The sequence below is a fragment of the Euprymna scolopes genome, chromosome 45 (assembly GCF_053919585.1).
Source record: "Euprymna scolopes isolate OS-2025 chromosome 45, ASM5391958v1, whole genome shotgun sequence".
NCBI lineage: Eukaryota > Metazoa > Mollusca > Cephalopoda > Sepiida > Sepiolidae > Euprymna > Euprymna scolopes.
Window position 1 is genome coordinate 64,637,254 of NC_136526.1, and position 14,221 is coordinate 64,651,474.

Below are 14,221 nucleotides of genomic sequence, written 5' to 3' on the forward strand. Positions count from 1 at the left end.
AATGGAGCTTATACAGGAGACAATAGGTTGGTTGGTTTTTGTTTTACGGCATATCAACCCTTTTCGGGTTATTTAATGCCGAATCCAAAGATTTTGAAGAAAAATTTTTTTAATAGAATATATTTGTTGTTTTCACGTCGGTTTCTATTTAACCCATAGTTGGGACCTAGCAGGTACTACCACTCTGGGTCAGAGTGGACCTGGGAGCAATGGTAATTAAAGGGTAGCTCCACACTCCCCAAAGCCCACAAGCTGGGGCCTCACCACTGGATATAGTTTAAGGTCATATCCAGGACCCCCATTGAGGGACTTTTACCTTCTGCAGGGGGGGGGCAGTCAGCGTATTCTAATGCCCCACCGACAGAGCCAGGAGACAATAGGAGTGGAAAACGAATTCACAAAGATTATATATTGGAAAATATAGAATGAATCATTTATTTAATAAGGATATGCATACATTTAGTTGGGGAATAAAGGGGACTCTTTATGCCCCAAATAATTGTATGCATATCCTTATTAAATAAATGACTCATTCTATATTTTCCAATATATAATCTTTGTGAATTCGTTTTCCACTCCTATTGTCTCATATATATATATATATATATATATATATATATATATATATACTAGCATTTACGCCCGGCGTTGCACTGGAGGTGTATGTTGAGCAAAAAAAAAAAAAAAAAAAAATTTTTTAACTTTGACCCCTATTATGACCCATTAACATTTATTGTTTGGGGCTCAAATCAAGTTATTAAGTTAGATACATGTCCAAGGAACCTATATCTAAAATTTCAAGTGTTTAGACCGAAAATTGTCGGAGGAGTTTGGTAGAGTTCTCAAAGGTCAAATCGTTGAACTTTTACCCCTTAATCGCCAAATTTCTGGCCGAAAACGGATTTCAAAGATTTTTCCCAAATCTCAGTACCCTGTACATCAAATTTCGAGTCTGTAGACTTAAACTTTACAGAGTTATTGTGTAGGGAAATGTACACAGACACGTTCACTTTATATATATATATAATATATATATATATATATATATATAATACTAGCAAAAGTACCTGTCGTTGACTGGGTTCAAAAAACAGCCTACAGAAAATGGACTGATTTATTAAAGCATGATAGGTTATGAAAAGGAAGGGTTGTAAAGAGATAGCTTCGAATTTCGGGGTATCAAAACCAAAGCAAAATATGATGAATGTAAAAATAAAATAGATAAACCCCATAATTTAGTATACCATACCTGTTCACACTGAAACACTTATCACAATATTCTGTGAATCTATATATATAAAAAAAAAAAAAACCTTGTTAAACTGTGACATATTTCCATTCTATGGAGGTCAGGTGCGAACGAACACCCCCATAATTTTATTATACCATATTTCTTCAAACTGAAACATAACTATCAAAGTATACTTACGCAGATAGATATGAAAAGTCTTTATTAAAGACTGTTCCTATTTCCATTCTATGGAGGCCAGGCGCGAACGCAGACCCCCACAATTTTATTATACCATCCCTATTTAAGTTAAAACATGCTTATCAAAGTATTCTTATGTACATCTATATCAAAAAACACTTGTAAACGTTTTTTTTTTTTTTAATTTTTTATTTCCATACTTTGTTGACCAGGCGCGAACGCAGACCCCACAATTTTAAGGAACCACCGTTCTGCAGGATCAAACATACCCATTCCTGTGTCTCGATACATCTATCATTATATGTAATCAGTTTTTTTAAAATAGTCAACCATATAGGAGCCTATTCGTGACCAGACACACACACATTCAGCTTTATATTATAGATATATATTACACACACATGCATATAAAGTTATGAACAGCACATAGGGCCCGAGCAAAGCTGGGCTGAACGGCTAATATCTAAATAAGCATTAAAAAATTTTTAAAAATTATTTGTGCAATATAATAGGGCTAAAACAATTTCACATTTTAAAATAGAATTTAGTGGATTGTTAATATCTTTACTTTTATTGTAAAAACAATAGTTGTAGCATATCTTCGACATAACACATACGTATGTATTAGTGTTTTTTACCTGAAATGCATTTTTGAAATCCCATTATACCGTTTCGGAATTTTTTTTTTTTTTTTTTTTTGAAAAAAAAAAAAAAAAAAAAAAAAAAAAAAAAAAAAAAAGGAAGAAGCAAAAATAGATTCATTAGAATTCCACAAAATAAAACCCGACAATTTTCGAGATGTTTGTATGCTCGAGTAGTTGATTATTCTAACATAAAACTAGACTATGCCACTGTTTCTGATATCAGAACCTAACCCTAACCAGAATCACCAAACAAGTGTTGGTATTCATTAAACAATCTAGCACGGCTTTTGAAAGTGAGCCAATCCTCTGCACATAACTGCATCAAATGCATAGTATTACGTCACACTGCAATTCCTGCCATTAAAAAAACAAAAAGTCTACAGCTTTCTATAACAGTTTTAACATAACCACTTACATAAAATTACATGATATATTGAAGTACCTATTTACTATGCCTCCCCACGGGACAGAGTTAGACACCAGGGTCGTTTTTTAACGTGGAGAAAAGGTACAAAAATAAAAATTGTCTCAGTCGTGAAGGATTTCTCCTCCACCGAAAGAGAACAAGAAATGGAAGTGCAGCATCTGAAGAACAGATACTACACTTTGATCTTGACCAAAAGTAACTATTTCTTTCAATTCTTAAATTCAGGAAAAAAAGTGTGTGGTTATTTTTAATGCATCGAAAACCAAGCATCTCTCTTTTCATCATAATCGCTCTGACCCCAATCGAAATGAATGGCTTTCGTCTTGGGTGCGTGGTGCAATGAAAAAAAGGGTGGTTGGTTAATTTTAATGCATAAAAAAAACAAGCTTCTCTTTTTTCAGTATAATCGCTTTGACCCCCACCACGCCCCAATTGAAATGAATGGCTCTCGTCTTGGGGAAGCTCCATGTCTTGACAAGCTTCTGGGTCTGACCTTCACTCCTGATCTAAATAGAACACATGCATCAAATCTGTTGCCAAGATTGCTGGAAAATGCTCCAGTAGGTATCTCACCGTTGATGCGATCCTCTAGCCGTATAAAAGCCAAGTACACCCTAAAATGGAGTACTTTTGCCACATCTGGGTAGAAGTTGCTTGGCGTGCCTTATCTTGCCTTGATGGAGTTCAAAAATGTCAAAACCTAGATGCCTTTTTCTCTTCCTTGCCACCTCCCCCCCCACACACGCACAGAAGAGACGTTGCGAGCCTGTCTTTGCTCTGTCATTATTTTCAAGACAAGTGCTCGTTTGAACTCCAATCTATGGTCCCCCTTACCAAACTTTCACAAAAACACCCAACTCCAACAACCACTGTCAACAATTTCCCTCACTCTTCATTTGTACCTAAACATATCAGATTCCAAAACCTTTTCTAGAACTGCCCGCATGTGGAACACTGTTTCACTGGTCTGCTTCCCAACCGATTACAACATGGTACCTTTCAAGTCCAATGTAAACAAGTTCTTGTTGAGCCGACTCCTTAAATAATCCAAATTCTACCCAATTTACACCATTAACGATTAATGAACTGCCACCTTATATTATTAACCCTTATCCTCGAGTGGCCTTCAGGCCTTGACATTGTATACCAAATATTGATTAAAGGGCATGTTGGTTTATATGAATAAACATTCTCAATCTTCGTTTTTTTTTTTCTATTTTATTGCAAAACGACTTTATGAGTCTTAGAACTGCACGCCTGTGGAACTGTTCCGTTTGCCTGCTTCCCACCTGAATACAACTTGGATGTCTTCAAGTCCAACGTTAACAAATTCCTAATGAACCGCCCCCTTAAGTAAACACTTCATCAAATCTCCACACTAACGTACTGTACTTGCAATAACACTTATCCCTGAGTGGCTTCCGGGCCTTGATAAGTGGTGACCACCATGTAAAAAAAAAAAAAAATTTTTGGTAGATGCGAAAATTTGAAAAACTTAACGGTGTGCCACCGTAAAAAAGATTGGGAACCATTGCATCAATGAGGAGACAGTGGCGACGAGGGGGGGGGGGCGGATAAAAAAAAAAGTTATACACACGGGGATTGGTGACGAACAGAGAGAAGAGCAAGGGAGGGGGGAAGATGTAAAGAGAGAGAGGAGTGAGGGAGGGGGGAGGGAAAAGAGAAATGAAAGAAAAGTGATATTTTTTAAAAGATAATTGCGTTTCTTTCGTCAACATGCGACATGGCCTAATGATTAAGAGCGTTGTTTAATAATCAGTTCAAAGTTAGAGTTAGGGATCTACGTACAAAAAAACTCATCTTACTGCAATCCTCAATTTCGTACCTCGTGAAGTGGGATTTTTTTACCTGAACAAAAATTTAAAAAAAAAAAAAAAAAAATTTTACATAGGCATCACTTACCAAGGCCAAGAGGCCACTCGAGGATAAGGATTAAAGAGTGTACAGTAGAAATTGGACAATATAGTAACCGTTAGTAATGGAGATTCGGTAAATTTGTTAACTTATACGGAACGGCGGATCAAAAACTTGTTTACGTTAGACTTGAAGACAACCATATTGTAGTCAGCTGGAAAGCAGAAAAATGGAAGACAATTCCATAGACGTGCAGTTCTAAGAAAGAAGCTTTGCTCATGGAATCTATGCTTAGGTTTAGGCACAGATAAAGAGTGGGGGAAATTATTGATAGTATTTTCTGCTAGACGGGTGTTTCTTGTGAAAGTTTGGCGAGGGGGGGGCCATAGAATGGAGCTCAGCCGAGCACCTGCCATGAAAATAACGATAAAGCAGAGACAAACTGTTAGAAAGAGGTTGCAGGGAAGAGAAAAGGACATCTCCTACGAGGCTACGAAGTCTATTTTGAACTCTATCAAGGCAGGATAAGTCCTTTCTAGCAGCTCCTGCCCAGATATGGCAACAGTACTCCATCCTTGGACATTCTTTGTTGTTTTTTATTATTTTTATTGCAAAAAGGTTTTATTGTGTGAAATTTTTTTTTTTTTTTTTGCGAGAAGTATGCTGCAAAAATTTTTAAAACCTCGACTGAGTAGTTAGATATAGGGATATGATGATGTACATTTGAAAGCAGAGGTGCACGCACACACACACACCAGATGGAGTTTATCTACATTTTTGGTCCCATAAAAATAACCAGAATCGTACTTAACACGAAAACAAAGAACCGTTTACATTCCGAGATCAGAAGTAATGAATTACGCAATGTAAAATAGAAAAGACTAATGTCTTGATGTTTACAATTCCAACAATGTCGATTTGTGATTATATAAGAGAAAAATAAACAGAAAATGGAGAGAGCAAACACAGCGGCGAGTGTGATTTGACATCTCTTCATTGGCGAGCCACACACCAATCAACCCCTTACAACTAAAGTTTTTCTCTCTTTTTCAATGAACTAGAAGCTTCATTGTAAATAAAACTTATACTTTGAAATTCGTTTGTACTGATTTTGAGAATAGTAATAAAAGAATTGTTAGTATATATATATATATATATATATATATATATATATATATATATATATATATATATATATATAGCTCAATATAAAAGGAAAAGAGAAAGTTCAATTTCACAAAAGGAGACTTATCCGGATAATGCCAAGCTCAACAATGATTATTAAAGCTTATACAATAGGACAACAAGAGTTTGAAATGAAGACACAAAACTATATATTGGTAGATATAGAATGGATCATTTATTGTATTTATTTGCTTCCCCATCAAAGCAAATTAGGCACAAGGCCATTTTTAATGTGGGGTAAAAACCAGCTCCCCTAAAAGTAGGCAAAAAGGAGGCACTCTGGTTACCAAAAATAATAATTGTCCCAATATAGAGCGTTTCCCATCCATTGACTGGTACAAATTATCTTAAGTGCAGCATCTGCAGAACAGATTGTATTTATTTGCTTCCCCACTGAGCAAATTAGGCACAAGGCCGTTTTTTAATGTGAAGAGAGAGGGAGCGGGAGGGAAAAGGGGACCAGCTCCCGAGAGGTGGGAAATGGGAGCTGGATAGTAACTGTTGGTATAAAGGGTTGCCCCTACATTGACCAAGGTCTTATATGTGGGGTTTCCCCCACATATGGTCTTTGCTTGCAGTATCTGCAGAACAGATGGTATTTATTTGCTCCCCCACCGAGCAAATTAGGCACAAGGCCGATTTTTAATGTGAGGAGTGAAGGGAGGGGGAAGGGAAAAAGGGGACCAGCTCCCGAGAGGTGGGAAATGGGAGCTGGTTAATGGTCAGGCATGTGAAGTTGCCCCCACATCCGGTCTTTGCTAGTCATAGCTAGTCATAGCTTGCAGTATCTGCCGGAACAGATGGTATTTATTTGCTCCCCCACTGAGCAAATTAGGCACAAGGCCGTTTTTAATGTGAGGTAAAAACCAGCTCCCCTAAAAGTAGGCAAAAAGGGGGCACTCTGGTTACCAAAAATAATAATTGTCCCAGTATAGAGGGTTTCCCCTCCATTGACTGGTACAAATTATCTTAAGTGCAGCATCTGCCGGAACAGATGGTATTTATTTGCTCCCCCACTGAGCAAATTAGGCACAAGGCCGTTTTTAATGTGAGGTAAAAACCAGCTCCCCTAAAAGGGGTCACTCTGGTTACCAAAAATAATAATTGTCCCAGTATAGAGGGTTTCCCCTCCATTGACTGGTACAAATTATCTTAAGTGTAGTATCTGCCGGAACAGATACTACACTTTGATCACGGCCAAAAGGCCAAGAACAGAAAAAAGATGGATCATTTATTTTGCATGTATTCGATTATTAAATAAATGATCCATTCTATATCTATATAGTTTTGTGTCTTCATTTCATACTCTTGTTGTCCTATTATAATATATATATATATATATATATATATATATATATATATATATCAAGAAAAATCAAGGAGTTCTCAGCGTTTTGCATCGAAAAACTAAAAGAAGCGAGAGTCAAGTCAAAAAATAATACTGAGCAGTGTGGAGCTAAATTCTCGCATTTATATGTCTGTCACCACTGCGGTCGCCATTGCAAGTCTCTAGCAGGACTAAAGTGCCACATACATCTAAGTGAATGTCGACACGCTGAGTTCTAGACCTTCAGGTCAATTGTCGGAGTCTCATACGTCGAAAATCGACGGACAGTCCATCATATATATATATATAGATATATGTATGATATAAATTATATATACATTCAACAACACTGCCATCTACTAAAAAAAAAAAAAAAAAAGTTGGGAACCACTGCTCTAAGCTAATTAATTGCAGGGTTTGTGAAGCCATAACCCCATCATCACTATGTTGCATACCCAAGCCCATTTCGCAATTTGCTCTTACAGACTAAACTCATATTCCTTCAATTTCAACTCAACTAGCAGAAAAATTCCACCTCTTCACTGCAGAGGTCCCCAAATACTGCAAGGCGTTATACTCTAGTAACTTCTTTCCTTGAACCACTTGCTCTTAGATTTCCCTTCCAACTCCTCGTTTTCCCAACTGTACCAACATGTAGAAATTTAGACATAATGTGTATAAAATCTTCCTGCTCAACTCCCCACTTAGGATGCCTCCAATAAACCTGTTACATCTGTGGCAATACTTACTCCCTCTCAACATAAATACCCCAAACCAACCCAACAAGCAGCAAAATCCCACTCCTTCACCATAGAGCTTCCCAGATGCAGCAAGGCTTTCTTCACTAATAGTTTCTTTCTTCAAATTACTTGCCTTTGGAATTCCCTTCAAACCGTTTCCTCGGTTGTACCAACAGACAGAAATTTAAATGCAATGTGAATAAACAGTTTCCGGCTGAACTCCCATTAAAGATGCCTCATAAATCTGGCCCACATCATAGTAACCAGTTACATTTCTATGGCAATAAATCTTGTGAATAAAAAAAGTTTAACTGACGCAACATTATCTGATCCAATATCGATCAATGCAGATATTCTAACGTCCGTCTTATTATATTAACGCATTATGTAAAATGTCCGTTTTTATCGGTAATTGTGTGAAAGCACAGGGCAGAATGTTTTCAGTCCGATTAAGTCCATAAACGTATACGAGCAGTATTTTATGGTGTTAAACCATAGTATCAAATATTAAAATCAAATATCGTTAAAATCAATCAGAAATAAATTATAGAGAACCCTACTGGGTATCTATGTTGCACTTGCTCTGAAAATATGACCGGAAATAAAGAATCAGTTAAGTTAAGACTGAAAAAAAGGGGGGGGGTCAAAAGCAGATTTTTTAAAACTAGCTGTCATCTTATAATTTATTCCTTTAATTCAGTTGACTTATACAGTCAACTGAATTAAAGGAATAAATTATAAGATGGTCAACATCATGAATTTTGGAATATAACTTTTCACAATATTGCTCTGTAATTACATTGAGCTTCTTAAATAAGGATTGATATATATATATATATATATTTAAAAAAAAACTGTCCAGGTAGGATAGAGTATTCTGAGCAGCTCCTGCCCAGATGTGACAACAGTACTCCATCCTAGAATGTACTTGGCTCTTGTGCAGGTAGAGGATTGCATCAGCAGTGAGATATTTACTGGAGAAGTAGAATGATCCAACCAGTGACCTTGGCAACATATTTCATGTAAGTGTTCCATTTCAGATCAGGAGTGAAGGTCAGACCCACAAGCTTGACACCAATCGGTGCTTGTGTAGATGAACATTTTTAATCAACGCATTTCACATGTACTCATGTCCCATAGATATGGTAGATGTATTTAAAAAAAAAAAAAAAAAAAAAAAAAAAAAAAGGTGAAGGTCAGACGAAGAAGCTTGTCTAAACACAGTGTCCTCAAGATGAGAGCCGTTCGTTTCAATTGATGCCAGATGTGCGTTGAGGATAGAAAGAGAGAAGCTTAGTTTTAGATGTTACCCCCAACCCACCCCCACCCCACCCCCATGTAACCATGTACTCACAACCAGAGGGAAGAGAATCAGAGAGATCTTCGCCACTTACGGCCTTTGAAGTGTTGTTAATATATGTCGTCTGCAGAAATGTTTATGAATGATTGAAGAATGAGAGCTGGGAGATATATACAGATTCATCAACGTTTCGTCTTTATCTATACGGCTCTTTCTTCAAATAAAGAATAAAATTTAAAAAAAAAAAAAAAAAACCCAAAGGATTCATTATTTGGAAGTCTAATTGACATTTATATTATTTAATATTATACAAGACGTACACACATCTTTTAATCTTATGTCAAAGGAAGTAACAGATGTTTTCCCCTGCAGTTATTTCCCTTATGCCGATTTGAATCATGTGTGCATATCCAGAGAGAGGAATGGGTTGAGTGAAGAATAAAAGAGGGACAGAAATTATCTTGTAATTTTGTACCAGGTAGCCCTGCTAGTCTAAATGATGTAATGATTATGAATACATCCGGGTCCTTCCACACAATTGGGTGGGTTAAGCCATAAATATGAACGGGTGTAGCAGCCTGGGAGAGATGTCAAAAGACACATAGAAAACCTAAGCATATTATCAGCTACAACTATAAACAATCGTTCCTTAAGGCAACTTTCTAGATTGCACTACTCAATTATTGCAGCCGAAGCCACGCAGCTTTTCAAACAAATAGCTCTCTTTCGCAGGAGATATCAATACGGTAGTGTGTGTGTTATTTTCTGTGTCACGCTTATATCCGGGTCGTTTAATTGTTATGTACTTCCATTTCTTGTCATAAATAATTTTACCAAGAATTCTTCATAAGTTTTGGTTATAACTGATGGCACTCCAGTAATCTATTTTTTTTTTTTAATAATTTTATCAAGAATTCTTCATAAGTTTTGGTTTTGATTATGGCTGAATGAACTCTAGTTTATATATATATATATATATATATATATATATATATATATATATATATATATATATATAACTACTTAATTTGCTCACATAAAATTAATATACGAAAGTATAGATTTATGCGTAAACTTGAAGTATTTACTTCAAAAGTGCTCAATACGTAGGTAGAGCTAGTTAGTAATTTATAAAATATATATGGCGATTAAGCTACACCGAATATTCCGTGTTTCATCCACTCTAGGACTCTTCAGGCTTATGCGCGAATTCTGTGGTTGTTTATCATTTTTATATGCTCCTCTTCTATTGAGATTTTAGTTAGCCAATCAGCTTTCTAGTATCCACCGTGCCCTTCCTATCAGCCAATGAGCATGTATTTTATCAGACAAAGGCCTATTTGGCCTCTGGTTGACCTGTTCCTTTGTGTGTGGTCTATTTAGTTTCTTGATCTGTTTTAAAACTAGGTTAGTGTTTTTTTTTTAATGTTAGTTTATATATATATATATATATATATATATATACACACACATGTGTGATCGTTTATGTATATTCATGTTTATTTGATTCATTTATTTTCTATTGGTTTTGTTAGTTTTAAAACTATTTTATATCGCTATCCTAGAGTAAATTTTATCTATATATATATATACTCTCCCGTCGATTTTGACGTATGAGGTTTTGCCACAGCAACTAAGTTGCTCAGAAATCCACACAGATTTGCTTATAGTGGTGAAGGCTTTATGTAGAACCAACCACACCTGCTAACCTCTGTTGATGCAGATGACTGCCACAGGTCAGAGTACACAGTAGACCGCAGGTTTTTACACCAGAGTCTTCTCCGAGATGCATGTCTTAACGAAGACTGAGGGTGCATCTATCTCAGTGAATTAATGCCCCTCCAGATACCAACCTGGATATTTCTATGATTATGGCTATATATATTTCATAAGTTTTTATTTCGGTTTCGATTCAAGCTGATGAACCCAAGTCATAAATATATTCTTTATTTTTTAAATCCCAACTTTATAACATAAAAATCAATAGAACATTAACTCTATAATAATATATACGAAATATGCAAGAATTAAAACATATTTAAGCGTATTTTACGACCAGGTTTTACTGGGCGTCCTTGCTAGCTTTGATAAATACTTTTGCAGTTTTAACAAAATAGCTACAATATCAGAGCGTTTCCATTTACACTGAACATCCACAGAATGCCAACATCAATATATTAGATATGAAAGAGTCCTCTGTTACATGTGTTATTTCAAGCAAAATTCATTACATATTAAAGCTTTTATCTTATTTAAAAAAAAAAAATATTTAAATGTTATGGATTTTTCATACAAATAATTTTTTGAATTTCTATTATAGTTATATCTTTGTTTGATCCTATATAAATCATTTAGATCTTATACACACACAGTATATATATATATATATATATATATATATATATATATATATATATATATATATAACACATAACAAACAAACACATATATAAACAAACACATATATAAACAAACACATATATAAACAAACACATATATAAACAAACACATATATAAACAAACACATATATAAAACAAACACATATATAAAACAAACACATATATAAAACAAACACATATATAAAACAAACACATATATAAAACAAACACATATATAAAACAAACACATATATAAAACAAACACACATACGAACGGATCTGAAAAGACAGATTCACCCACCATGTTTTATCTTCTTTAGAAAAAAAAAACTATTTAAAATTTAAAACACACACACAAACAAACACACAAATGCATAGACACACACAAACAAACGCATATATAAACAAACACACACACGAACACATATACACACACACAAATGGATCTGAAACGACAGATTCACCCACCATGTTTTATCTTCTTTAAAAAAAAAAAAAAAATATTTAAAATGTTGTGCAATTATCAAAAAAACATTTTTAAACTCCTTTCATAGTTATATTGTCTTTGTTTAAATGTATTGACAGTTGATTCTATATAAATCTTTTTTTTTTTAGATCCTATGCAACCACTCATAGAAATGGATCTGGAAAGACTGATCCACCCACCAGCTTTTTATATTCTTGGTAAAAACAACAATTTAAAAACGTTATGCATTTTCATAAAGCCATTTCTTAAACTGCTTATAATCATTAGATCATTGTTTGTATGCAACACACTTGACCCTATATAGATCCTAACTTTGTTTGGATTTGATGCTTTTAAACAACTACAGACACACACACGGAGAAATGAATCAGAAAAGAGATCCACCCACCAGATGGATCACGTTTTTCATAGAAAAGATTTGTCTCTTTTCCTTTTGTTCTGTAGAAAACCATTTTTTTTTTTTTTTTTTGTTAAAAGAGAAAAATCAATTTACTTAATCTACAATAAACATTTCATAAATCGTTGGATCAATAAACGATCATTATTGTTCATCAAATATTGATCCAATTTTATGAACTGTTTTGAATTCCGTTGATCCAATTAAGTGACTCGGATCTTCTTAGGCTTAAACGGTTAGAGCTTGATTAATTCAATCCATATTGTTATTCTGATTTACTCTACGGCCATCTTGGAATAACCTGATTAAGCTTGTTAACAAATTCTTTATCTCTTTAAGCGACTTTCAGTTTTTCGTTGCAATTTTGTGTGTCGCTTGCAGTCATTATCAATATGGACGGGTGGAGCAACATGGGAGTGATGACGAAAGATACACTTAAGCATATTGCCAGCTTTGACTACTGACACCCGTTCGTTAAGATTTTGTTATTCAATTAATGTAGCTGATACCATGCAGTAAACAAATAGCTCCCTTTTGCAGGAGATATCATTACATATATTTTTACAAAGGGGTCACCACTTATCAAGGCCCGGAGGCAACTCGAGGATAAGGGTTACCGAGTGTACAGCAGTAAATGGGATAATTTCTTAGTAATCGTTAGTAGTAGAAAGTAGTAGGTAAATTGGATTATTTAATAGGACGGTTCATCAAGAATTTGTTTATGTTGGACTTGAAGACAACCAAATTGTAGTCAGATGGAAAACAGACTAACGGAAAGAGTTCCACAGGCGTGCAGTTCTGAGAAAGAAGCTTTGTACATGGAATCTACGTTTCGGTTTAGGCACAGATAAAGAGTGCGGAAAATTATTGACGGGTGTTCGTCGCGAAAAATTGGCGGGGGGGGGGGACCATAGACTGGAGCCCATACGAGCACTTGCCATGGAAATAACGATAAAGCAGAGACAGGCTCGCAACGTCTCTTCTGTGGGAAAGAGGTTTCAAGGAAGAGAAAAGGGCATCCCTACGAAGTTTATTTTGAACTCTGTCAAGGCAGGATAAGTCCTTTCTAGCAGCTCCTGTCCAGATATGGCAACAGTACTCATCATTGGACGTAGTTGGCTCTTATATAGATAGAGAACTGCATCAGGAGTGAGACATCTACTGGAGCGGTAGAAGGATTCCATCATTTTTCCAGCAACCTTGGCAACAGATTTGATGTAAGTGTTCCATTACAGATCAGGAGTAAAGGTCAAGCTCAGAAGCTTGTTGAAACATTCATTTCAATTGGTGCCAGATGCGGATCAGAGAATTGATGATGCAAAGATAGAAGGATGGTTTCTCAAGATAAAACCTGAGTGAATGAATTTATTTTTTTTATTTTCACCCCAAACATTCATCAGACGATTGTTCTCATCTTGAATATTTAGCTTTGTTTAGATCTTGTGCGCACACACACACACACACACACTAGATCTCACACATACACAAAAAAAATAAATAAATAAATAAATAGTGCATCTGCTACTAGTCTCACTTATGGACAAGGTTCAAAAACGAGTTGTCAACCTCATAGGTCCTGAACTGTCATCTTAGCTTCAGCCTCTGTCCCATCGACGAAATCTTGCATCCCTCTACCTGTTTTACAAGTATTTTAATGGTGGATGCTCTGACGAACTACAACCCCTTGCACCCCCCTTGACGTAAATACCCTCATCAAACCTTACAAGCAGCAAAGTCCCACCCATACACAGTAGAGATCCCTAGATTTAAGAAAGCCTTCTACTCCAATAGTTTCTTCCCCAGAGCTGCTAGACTTTGGAATTCTTTTCTGGATTCCTGCTTCCAACTGTGCTGACATGCAGAAGTTCAAGTGTAATGTGAACAGACATCTTGCTGCTCAACTCCCTATATAGTAACTGCAACTTATGTCCCTGATAGTAGCCTCCTACATCAAAGTGGCTGTGTGCCTTGTTTGGGGTGAAAATGTAATAATAAAAAAAAAAATAAACAAATTCACCAGGTTTTATCTTG

At 35.6% G+C, this 14,221-nt stretch overlaps 1 protein-coding gene and 1 pseudogene across 1 annotated transcript in view; both read right to left on the reverse strand.

The window, feature by feature from the left end:
* The window catches only part of LOC145269850 (uncharacterized), a 509,018-nt gene that overhangs the window by 440,669 nt on the left and 54,128 nt on the right, over nt 1-14,221 (reverse strand). The window lies entirely within an intron of this gene.
* LOC145269979 (U2 spliceosomal RNA) lies at nt 6,633-6,777 on the reverse strand (annotated as a pseudogene).